Raw genomic sequence first — 12,268 nt, 5'->3', positions numbered from 1 at the left:
ATTGGCTGGTTTGACTCATTGGCTGGTTTGACTCATTGGCTGGTTTGACTCACTGGCTGGTTTGACTCACTGGCTGGTTTGACTCATTGGCTGGTTTGACTCATTGGCTGGTTTGACTCATTGGCTGGTTTGACTCATTGGCTGGTTTGACTCATTGGCTGGTTTGACTCATTGGCTGGTTTGACTCATTGGCTGGTTTGACTCATTGGCTGGTTTGACTCATTGGCTGGTCTCGCAGATCTACGAGTTTGATTCACTGGACTCATCAGGAGATGTGGTCATCATTACATGGCTTTGCTGTCTAATCAGGAAGACATCTCGAGTGCAACTGGCTGGCTGACTGCTGCCACCGGAGTACGACGTGACATCAGGGTATAGATATGCTTTCTGTCTCAACTCCATCCACATAGCCCTTGTTCAGCTGCAATGTGGAGATAAGGTCAAATATAACAAAGTAAATGAATAGTCAGGGTATTAGGGAACTGGTAAGCGAAGTTTTTTTTATTAAGCTCCTTGACATGAAACAAACAAACTTTTATTTCCTCTTGAAGAAAATAATTTCAAGAGAAGGTACCCTTCTTTTCATATAAACAAACAAGCAACTGCAGTTTATCAATAAAACAAGATTACGAGTTATGTCAGGAATCGCGGGATTTTGTTTGGTGTTTTCCAAGGTTCAATTGCACAACTGAGAAATGAAACACAAGGCAATCAGCTGGTCAGCTAGAGAGATGAAAATGTCAGCATAAAAAGATGACAATATAGAGATTGACTCACTGGACTCATCAGGAGATGTGGTCATCATTACATGGCTTTGCTGTCTAATCAGGAAGACATCTCGAGTGCAACTGGCTGGCTAACTGCTGTCACTGGAGTAAGATGTGACATCAGGGTAGATTGGCTTTCTGTCTCTACTCCATCCACATGGCCCACGTTCAGCTGCAATGTTGAGATAAGGTTAAATTTAACAAAGTTAATGGAAGGTTTTTGGTTGGGGAATATGGACGGGTCCCCCGCAAAAGAATAACAGCCAAACACCTATTCCCCCTTAGCCTTAGTGTTTTAACCATACAGGGAATTTGTAAGCAGATTTGTTTTATTGAAGATCGTATCTTTTACATCAATTTAACAAATTTTTATTTTGCACTGGAGAAATATTATTTCCAGAGGTGTAAGACTCAAACTCAAGCCGCATTCCAATAATGAAGCTGTGACGAAAAATTTGTTAAGTTCTGTTCAAGCAAGAGCAACATTATGCATTATTATAGAGCTCCATTTGGGACAAGGGATAAAAACAACATTCAAAGTAAACCAGGAGAGTGCAGGTCCTATTTCTTAGGCTGGAAGGCAATCAGCTGATCAGCTAAAGAGTTGGGAATGTCTGCATAAAAAGACAACAATAAATAGTTTGACTCACTGGACTCATCAGGAGATGTGGTCATCATTACATGGCTTTGCTGTCTAATCAGGAAGACATCTCAAGTGCAACTGGCTGGCTGACTGCTGTCACCGGAGTACGACGAGACATCAGGGTAGATTGGCTTTCTGTCTCCACTCCATCCACATGACCCACTGTTAATGAGATGTGGTCATCATTACATGGTTTTGCTGTCTAATCAGGAAGACATCAGGGTGTGCAACTGGCTGGCTGACTGCTGCCACCAGAGTACGACGAGACATCAGGGTAGATATGCTTTCTGTCTCCACTCCATCCACATGACCCACTGATAATGAGATGTGGTCATCATTACATGGCTTTGCTGTCTAATCAAGAAGACATCTCGAATGCAACTTGCTGGCTGACTGCTGCCACCGGAGTACGACGTGACATCAGGGTAGATATGCTTTCTGTCTCCACTCCATCCACATGGTCCACGTTCAACTGCAATGGGGATCAGGTTAAATGTAACAAAAGGGTACATGATTAGTCAAGGTAGTCTTCTTTCCAGAGATTTTCAACTCAGACTCCAGTTACATTTTCAAAAACCTGCACTCGAGTCAAATTTTCATCAACTCAACAATACAACTCCAGCATTTTTACTTGGTTGGGATTCTGACCCATGACCTTTGCAATTCTATGTTTTTAGCAGCATGTTCCTAATAGACTTCCCCAAGTCTTTACAACCCAGCCATTTCCCTCTCAATCGATTGTCAAATAACATACAACAAATATGTGATGGAAAAATACTTTGCCTCATTTCAGTCCTTGAAGATAGTCCAGTTATCCCCTGCAAAGAATCATACCACATTGCCTTAATCAAATACAGACAACTGATAAATACAAAAAACATAGGTATATAGAAAATTGTCTGTGTTCAGCTTTCGTTGAATCAGGAATGATGCACTAAAAAATAAATATTTTATTTCTCAAAAAAAAAAAAACTGGAGCACGACCATTGGTACTAAATCAACTTTCATTCATAAAAACGAACAAGCAACTGCAGTTTATCAATAAAAAGAAACTAGGAATTGTGTCAGGAATTGCAAGATTTTGTGCTGTGTTTTTCAAGGTTCAAGGTTCACAGTTTTTCAAGGCTGGTCTCGCACAAGTGAGAAATGAAACACAAGGCAATCAGCTGATCAGCTAAAGAGTTGAGAATGTCTGCATAAAAAGACAACAATAAATAGTTTGACTCACTGGACTCATCAGGAGATGTGGTCATCATTACATGGCTTTGCTGTCTAATCAGGAAGACATCTCAAGTGCAACTGACTGGCTGACTGCTGCCACTTGAGTACGACGTGACATCAGGGTAGATGTAGTTTCTGTCTCCACTCCATCCACATGGCCCACGTTCAGCTGCAATGTATATCAGGCCAAATATAACAAAGTCAATGAATAGTCAGGTTTTTAGTTGAGGTATATGGACACAGTCCTGCAAACACACATACCCCACCCCTCCAGTGTATGATGAGGCATTAATCAAGGGAAGGTATACAATTAATGACTCTTAAAATAATATGACAATAAAAACTATTGGTTAGAAGCCTACATCAGCTTTAGATTGTATAAAGCCTTCTGAGAAACATTTCGCTTGAAGTAATGTTGTTAAGAAAAATGTAATAAGTTTATTATTTTGAATCTGAGGAGTTTATTTGAACATGAGAAGTGAATCTGAGAAGCTCTTAAGCATTACTGCAGTAGTCATTCTCAGATTGTGTATTCCTATAAGGGAATATTTTTCCTTGATTGACATGTTCAATTTTTGGCGCTACATCTAAAAAAAAAATGTTTGAGGATGGAATTTTCACATGTTAGTTTTATTGTGTACATGTCTAAATTTTGTTTGGGGGTTAACAATCAAACAGTTGAAAAAACCAAAGGTATACTTTGCCTTGAAGGTCGATTTAGAGGCATCATTTGGGCAGCTTCCAGTCAAAGACAATAGCAGCAACAATCTCATGCCTATTAACCAATTACTTCAAGGAGATTGTCTTACCTCTTAGGACTGTTCCTCCAAATTATGTCTCAGTCTCAAGTAGAAGGCAGCCATCGTGAATATCTGGAGAAGTCTAGATTGATGTCCAATGCATCTGCTAATCATTTCCATCCTAGTAGGAGGACATCTCAACTGTATGGATGGTTCGTCTACTTCACCTTGCCAGAATAAGGCGTGGTTAATATCCTGGGCAGCCATCTGAAAGAAAAAGACTACAGAGGAGGAGTTAATAAAGATACACTGAACTGTTCGACGGATGCCACACTTGCATCTGATTGAAGGCATGCCAATCTTCTAGGGAATGATTTCTCACCAAGCAAAGAACAGTTTTCTTTTGGTTATTGAAAAATGCATTAATTCAAACCGCGATAACACTCCTCTGCCATGGGAAGGTAGGATCAGGGGAGGGGTACATCTTCCCCTCAAGAGGGCAACTGACTACACTGAGTGATAACAACCTCTCTGCCTTGCTGGGGCATTTACCCTTTAGTTGGGTATGAACTGCACAAGCAAATATTTCCCTGACAGCATAGAACGATGAAGCAATTTGAGTTTAAGTGGATGGTACTCTTTTGGTAATATTGAAAGTATGCATTTATTCAAACCTTCATATTACTTCTCTGTCATAGGATGGTAGGATCAGGGGAGGGGAACATCTTTTGCTGAGACGACAGCTCCAGCTTTGCATGCACTACACCATGACTACACTGAGGGATGACAGCCTGCAAGGTAACTAACAAAACAATGTCTTTTAAAAGTTACTGCCAATTAATATTGTTTTAACTGCAAAATACTTTGTAAAAAACTATAACGCAATAGTGCTGGGCATGCTTGTTGGTCTATTGGTCAAGAAATTATGAGTCAATGGCTTTACTTCCAGAATAAGTTGGCCATCATTTGGCCTCTTGCAGGTTAAAAGCCAACGTCTGTGCTACATTGCATCAGATCATGATACATTACACACAAGCACAAATTCCTTGCATCAAATATGTTTACATTATAAAGTGCCGACTTTTCTGGGGTTTATAAGGGAAGGTACACGTTCAACTCACTTGGTGTATCCCATCATAAGCATAAAATAACTAGCCTGTGAAAATTTAAACAATTGGTCATCGGAGTTGCCAGAAAATGATGAAAGGAAAAGCACCCTTGTTGGACGACTTTGTGTGCTTTCAGATAGGAATACAAGACTTCTAGCTAGAAGTCTTTCTCAAAAACTACGTCACTTCAGAGGGAGTCGTTTACCACAATGTTTTATACCACCAACAGCTCCCCAATGCTCGTTACCAAGTCAGTTATTACCAAACGTGTACCTTCCCTTTAAATCAGATGAATGAGTATACAGTGTTAATCACACAACAGTGTTGGGTAAAACAATTAAGCATAAAACAATAAAACAACAAGGTCTCTTGACATACCCCTATACATGTGTTATACGGTTCATGTAATTCTGCTGCTGGCAGCGATTCCAATAGTTTTTTAATAAACCATAAACCACCATACTCAACACTCAACTCATTGCTGAGTTACACATGTAATAGGTGACAAAAATTATGTCAGGACTTCTAAACTGCTCACAAAAAGTAAGGAAACTTTTTTCAATCCAGTATATTTGTTATTATTTAATACTCGTTTTGTATATGGTATATATCAATGCAAAGCGGAACTCTTCCTCTTTAAAATGATACCACAACTGCAATGATTACATGTTGCTGGACTTGGCTACACGAATAACAATGAGGCAACGTCACAAATCAAATGTGCCAAAATTACCGTTGTCTGTGAATGGTCCATAGGTAATGCTCAATAATCAAGCTTTTCAGAACCATTAATGGTTTACACAATGATTTGCACCAGTGAGCTCACCAGGCACAATTAACCCTCATCTCATGAAAAACACCTTGTTTGATGGGTATTTGCAAGACGATATTCTACAGCCGGATGCAGTCCCATACTTGCAGACTGTTGTACCAAATGCCATCTTTCAAGAGGACAACGCTCGCCCCCATCGAGCCCGACTGGTGACTGACTACCTGAACAATGTTGGGGTGCACCGGGTGGATTGGCCCGCTAACAGTCCAGACCTGAATCCCATGGAACATCTGTGGGACCATCCACTCGTTACTGAACTTCTTGTATCAATAAAGTGTATTAATATCAGCTAAGTTGTCTTGCTCTATACCAAACTTCTTGTCTCAATTAAGTGGATTAAAATCAGTAAGTAATGTCTTGCTTGTTTGAATTACAGTGTCAATTTGATTGTTCACCCATAACACAAATTGCAAATTTTGGCACATTTGATTTGTGACTTTGTCTCGTTCTCATTAGCGTGGTCAAGTCGAGCAACATGTAATCGTTGCAAATGTGGTATCATTTTAAAGAGGAACAGTTCAGCTTTGCATTGATATATATCATATACAAAGAGAGTATTAAATAATGACAAATATACTGGATTGAAAAAAGTTTCCTTACTTTTTGTGAGCAGTTTACATTGTACCCCCCTGCAAATGAACAGCCCTTCTGCAAGATCCCCACTCAGGGTTTGTTTACTCATGTATATAACCAAGTAATTCACTAGTTACCAAAGGCTTAGGAGTGAACAATGTTTACAATGTGTGGAGCCTAACCCTGGACACCACGCTGAAAACAGCCTCAATCTTCCAAAACCAATCAGTTCATGCAGGATGCCTAGTCAAACAATGAAAACTCAAACAATGATGACAAATTAATAGCATCTGCCATAATTTGCCTTCAGTTAACTCAATTGGTTTTGCATACTAGTACTTTCTGAGCTCTGTAAAAAAATCACAGGCATTTACTCGGGTGGGATTCAAACTCACAACCTTTGCAATTCTAGAACAGTGTCTAACCAACAAAATGAATAAGCCTACAATTATATAAGTTTGACATAAAATAATTTATTGTAGTCATTGCTTGGGGAGGTCCACCATCAATCTGTGCAACTTAATCATCTTCCTCCAGTGACACCAGTCCTTCACGCAGGAGCCTACGTCTTCAGTCATGGTGACTTCCTCTTGCCTCTAGATGCCTTTCCTTAGGTTGGGTTCCCACAAGATGAGTGAGTAAACTGCCCCTCATCAGGTTGCTGAAAACAGTGCCCTGCAACTCTTGTCCAATACATTTGGTAGACCACCATTGGGGTGGGTGCTCCTCATTCTCAGCATATGGGAAAATGTCTCACTGCAACTCTTGACGATTGCTCACTTGTTCGATACGTTTGGTCGACATGATAGAGATGGGTGCTCCTCATTGGTCAGTCCATGACACAACCAAGGATTCTCAGCATATGGGGGGGGGGGGGGGAGGGGGTTGTCTCACTGCAACACTTGTCTCTGCTCATAATTCTTGTCCGATATGTTTGGTAGACACTATAGAGGAGGGCTAAAGGCTATCCTCACCATATGAGTCCAAGTCCCATGTAAGGTCTTCCTCTGCCAGGTAGTGAGTGTCCAGATGTTGGTAACATACAGCAAGGTTGACTCAAGTTATTGACACAGATTAAAAACAATGCGCTTCTTGGAATGTTTTATTTCTTACTTCTGACAAGACACAACAAATGATACGGAATGAAACCTGAACACTTTTTCGAGTCCTTACTGATAAAGAAGCAAATAAATAATGGAAACACAACGCCCAAAAAGTGGAATCAGAAAAAACAGTACTATTTTTCGGGTCATATTAAAGGCACTGGACACTATTGGTCATTAATGAAAATAATTGTTAGCATTAAAACTTACTTGGTAACAAGCAACGGAGATCTTTTGATAGTATAAAACATTGTGAGAAACGGCTCCCTCTGAAATAACATATTTTTTGAGAAAGAAGTAATTTCTCACTAAAATATTTGAATTGAATTTGAGACCTCAGGTGAGGTCTTGAATTCAAGCATCTGAAAGCATACAACATGTTTGGTTTCAATTTTCACAGGTTTGTTATTTTGTGCATATGTTGAGATACACTTAGTGAGCGGATGGTCTTTGTAAAATAATATGAAATGTTCATTTGTATGCCAAGTAAAAATTCCCAGGTTGGACAAATAAAATCACAACAACAACAACAAAAACAACAACATCAATGACAACAACAATACAGTTTAGAAACAAAATCAAACCAATTTACTTCTTGGGGTCAGTTTACTTCTGGATTATTTTTATTTCCTTACTTGTAAAGTCCATTGAAGTTACAACAAAAATAGAAACAAACATTGGTGGGGGGGGGGGGGTTACTGGATCTAAGTTATTTTTTGACCAGAACCAAAACGGGAACAAAAAGTTCCAACCACAGCTCAGCATTTGGCCTGTGCAACTAGTGAAATTTACTACTCGACTGGTCGCACCTCAATAGTTTTTTAGACTAATTTTCAATTCTCAAGATGAATTGAGACAATGTGTGCCAAAAGTGCAATATTAGACAAGTTCAAGCTGAAAGGGATTGAAGATTGTGACACTGATATCTGATTGTGTTTTTAAGTAAATTATGTTGTCATGACTAGTCATGAGCGACACAATTGATTCACTGCGTGGTGGTGACTATTTATATAGTGTAGTCGCGACTATTTTTTGAAGTAGTCGCAAATATTTTGGCAATACCTGTGGGGGCATGATTAACAAAGTAGTTGAAAAACAGTAATTGGGACTCGACCCAACTAAAAATTTAATACTTGTGACTATGACACTAATCGCCAAAGCCTAGTCCTCAGTCCATCACTATTGAGTAACTCAACACCAAAACTGTTTGAATCCTGTGGTGATGGTATGCCTAGTCCCCCCAAAAGGATCATCAGTTAATACTAAAGCAGTCCTCAGTTCAACATAATAATACATGCTGTTTGATTTTGATGGATTACTGATGGTTAGAATTAAATAAAAGGAATTAAAGAATACCAATGGGACTTGTCACTCCACTACAGTTGTCTGGAGTTAATTGGTTTCAAGAGCACAATTCCTGCTTATACAGTCAAACAAAACACACATCAACATTTTTTTTACCACAAAATAAAACAATGGGTTTTAGGGGGAATCTTTGGGACAAATTTATTTGACGACTCTGCACAAATACATTTTTAGGTGTGGACATACAATGAATAATTAACTTGATAAGAAAACTGTTGCTTTTAAATTGGTGTTCCAAACAAAAATCACTTGTTTGACATACTGACATATATTAGATTTGTTTTTTGTTTACCCTCTAGAGTACCAAACACTAACTGGACAAAACACACACCATTATACAAACCCAGTATAAAAACAGTTTACTTGTCTTAAAAATTATCTTCAAAATGACTTTGCATTACTTAAATTGGGTTCATGACTTTGAGGAAATATTTGTTCTGAACACTTCACAAGGATCATTCAATATTAATTAGCCTTTCCAATGATGTAAATTGCACATCTCTAACACTACTGGCACCCTGACACCACTGTGTAATTGTTCCTGCATCTGCCTAGTGTTTAACTATGGTGTTTGCTAACCAACAGTGTCAGTAGGCATGCAGCATGAATGAAATTGGCACTTCAAGGAAGAGCCTTTTGCTTTGAGACATAAATTTATTGCATGTTTCATAAATACCTGACCAAAATCTTGATTTCTTATGCCTGTGCTTGTAGCTTGTCTTGGCCAAGCGGTCTAGTTCACTGGACCCAAGCTCTGGTGTTAGAAGGAGCACAGTGGTTCAAATCATGGTCATGAAACTTGAGCCCTTAAGCAAAAAATGCTTCGCTTCGTTGGGAATAGTGCATTCTGCTCTACCACTGTACCAGCCAGGCTCCTAGTGGATGATACCCATGTCACACCCATTACAGAATGTGAAGCGGGTAACCCAGTTTCAGCCCCAGGAGTAGGTGGCATGGGGCCCCTGGCGATAGTTGATTTGAGTTTACAGCCCAAATAAGTTGAAGTGGCTGTCCAGCCATGTGATTGTTTTCTTAAATTGTTACCAAATTGTCTTCAAAAGATACAATTTGGTGTCAAGGCAAATCTTTGTTCCATGAGCCTTTGTAAGCAACCACTGACAGTTAACTGAAGAAAGTTTTTCATACGCCTATTGACTCACCTAAGCAATTTGATGTTGTAGCTGTAACACGCTGTTCCTTGTCTATGTGCTTGCATGCTTCACACTGCAGGGACACATGAGCATGTACAGTTGTACTTTCACTCGTAGTATGATAACAAGCAACATTCATACTGAAGCTGGTTGAATCTGTATTTATAAGAAATAATGACAAAACAGTTAAAACAATAATACTAAAGATAACTAGTTTTCATTATGAATGTAGCAATAGCACATTTCACAATAACGTCTCAAAGCGCTCACATTCATGCCCTGGTCATCGGGCCAATAACATTTCTTTAATCTTTCTCAGCTCCATGGTCATTGAGCTTCGAATGTTGGGAGTATATGGCCCATAACTACCATGGTGCTTCAGTGGCTTTTCATACACAATATCAAACTCTATCTTTTAAACTCTGCTTTAACTAAAGGCGCTGGGATGGGCAAACGTATCATGCACTGTCATTGGTTTAATAGTGCGCAGTCCCATCATGCACTGTACGCATGACGTACTTCCTGAACAAGAATCTGTTCAAGCGATAAGCCCATCCCAGCGGTCCTGGATAGACAGGCCGCTGGCGTCTCGAAAATCAAGCGGTACAACTCAAACATCTCAACTCGTGCATGCACTCGTAACTCGTAGGTATAAGGTTGAATTATTTGGTATTCACTGCGCCTGCGTCGTTTACTAGAAATTTTATGTGCGTCGGTTATGTCTGTCCGTGGTGCGTCATTTTCCGCGATTGGTAAGTCAAAAAATCGTTTCGGAGGACCGTCCAAATCTGCAACAAGTGTGTCAATTTTTTTACTCAAGTCAGGACACGCAAATCCGACTCACGTATGGACAGTGACGCACCCTCCCCGGGGGTCCTGTAGTGCGTCTTACAATTGATAGGTGTATCGTGGTCCTGTTTTCGAGGTCGTGGTCCTGTTTTCGAGGTGTCCCTGAAATCATGGCAAATCTTTTACCTCTCTGTGCGCGATGTAAACAGTCCCTAGATAAAAATTGGTTGGTTTTATATGCCAAGCAAAGAGTCTCCTCTCCCTTGACTTAGAAACACGTAAGGTTCCACTTGTTATTTGCACTTGTAAATGCAAAAAGTTTGGTATTTAAGGCATTTCTACAAGGTACAAAAATATGTCATAATGTCAAGGCCATATAAAAATATTTGCCCACCGAGAAAGTTTCATCAAACACTATTTCAATTCACAATTCATGATGATCAAATCATGTGACTGAATATTTTGCTGAGCATTCTGGAATTTTTTTTTACAGAGGCCTAAAGAAGCCATGTGCCTTATATCATTTTCTAATATTTTTCGAGATTTTTATTTTTTAACCCTCACATGAATATTATTATTAATATTAAAATTTAAACATCAGCTTGTTGATTCAATTATCACTGTTTATTTATGTTTTATTGTAAATATTAAGAAAAAAATATTAAAAAAATAAATAAAAATCAGATTTGAAAGCCAGTGATTATTCACACTTTTTATTATTTTTTTATTTTTTAAAATTTTTTGCAAGTTACGATGGTAATTTTTAAAATAAAAAAAAAAATATTTTGAATAAAATGAAGACAACTGCTGGCTATAGAGTCATACACAGAGTCTCAAAAAACACTTGTTATCACTTCAGATGTTTCTTCCATCATGTCTTCACCGGGAAACCATACTTTCTTGTTTGCCGTGAAAACAGGAAAAACTCAAAACAAATGGGGCCAGTTGAAGCATCGAAGATCGGTGTGTGGTGTGAACATTTCAAGGATAACTTTCCGTACGGCGCCACCACTTTTTCACTCATTTTTACAAAAAGGGATATCTCATTGAGGTAAATAAGATACTATATTCCCATTTCAATGTCCGTCAAACTCAAGTTGTAAAATATTTTTGCATACTTCATATTAACAAAAGATAATTAGCCATTAGGGCATCGGTTGATATCTGGCATTATTTTTTTTTCTTCCAAATTCAAAGAAAAAGGCATAAAACCATATAAACTGGTCAGTGGAGGATATTTACCCAGCAGGACGTCAGTGCAGTGGCACTGAGTGACGTCCTACCACTACCATGTCATGTAACCAGGCCAGGGCTAGACAAGACCGACTCCCAAGGAAGAGGTGGAAAATAAAATTGATTGCGGTAAAGATTGAGCAAAAGTGCAAAAATTACGTTTTTAAAATCGGTTTTCCTGAAACTAGAAACTAGACACTTACTTACTGAAGAACGACCCTTGGGCGTGTCTGTATATAACACGTACGTATGTGTATTTACTATTACATGCAGCGGGTAAAATCGCCATTTTAAAAATAATTTCCGCTGCTAAATAAACAATTAACTCATAATTTGTGGAGGTGCGAGACACTATGAAAGAGCATCAGTATGAATTTTCAAACAAGAAAACTTCAAGATATTTTACAATCGTTTAAATGAATAAAAAATTGTGGGAAATGGAGAAAGAATTGACATTTACCTCGGCCTTATTTGCTCACTTCTCATACCTTGCCTGCCTCGTTGGAAAACCAGTAATTTGCGCACGCGCAGGTTTAAAGGACATCCCACCGATTTCCGAATAATAGAAGTAATCGAAATACTAGCCGGTTACTAAAGTCGATATTTTAAAGAACACTAATTTTTGAAAACATAACGATAATCTATAGGCAAAAGTAGCAGAAACATAACGAAAAATGAAGTCGATTCTTTGCAAGAACCGATTCTTTTTCGTTTCGACAAGGATTGTCGATTTGAAGGTACA

At 38.8% G+C, this 12,268-nt stretch overlaps 2 long non-coding RNA genes across 2 annotated transcripts; both read right to left on the bottom strand.

Moving 5' to 3' along the window:
• Nucleotides 1–303: 303 nt before the first annotated feature.
• Nucleotides 304–1,840, bottom strand: LOC139940650 (uncharacterized). The gene is made up of 3 exons (XR_011786483.1): nt 1,418–1,840; nt 778–939; nt 304–421 (listed from the first exon to the last, which is right to left on the bottom strand). It is a non-coding gene; the product is annotated as an uncharacterized lncRNA (long non-coding RNA).
• A 2,211-nt stretch (nt 1,841–4,051) lies between these two features.
• Nucleotides 4,052–12,026, bottom strand: LOC139940643 (uncharacterized). The gene is made up of 3 exons (XR_011786482.1): nt 11,987–12,026; nt 9,514–9,660; nt 4,052–4,162 (listed from the first exon to the last, which is right to left on the bottom strand). It is a non-coding gene; the product is annotated as an uncharacterized lncRNA (long non-coding RNA).
• Nucleotides 12,027–12,268: the final 242 nt, after the last annotated feature.

This window comes from Asterias amurensis, chromosome 1, assembly GCF_032118995.1.
Source record: "Asterias amurensis chromosome 1, ASM3211899v1".
NCBI lineage: Eukaryota > Metazoa > Echinodermata > Asteroidea > Forcipulatida > Asteriidae > Asterias > Asterias amurensis.
This window is presented reverse-complemented; position numbering and strand designations above follow the sequence as displayed.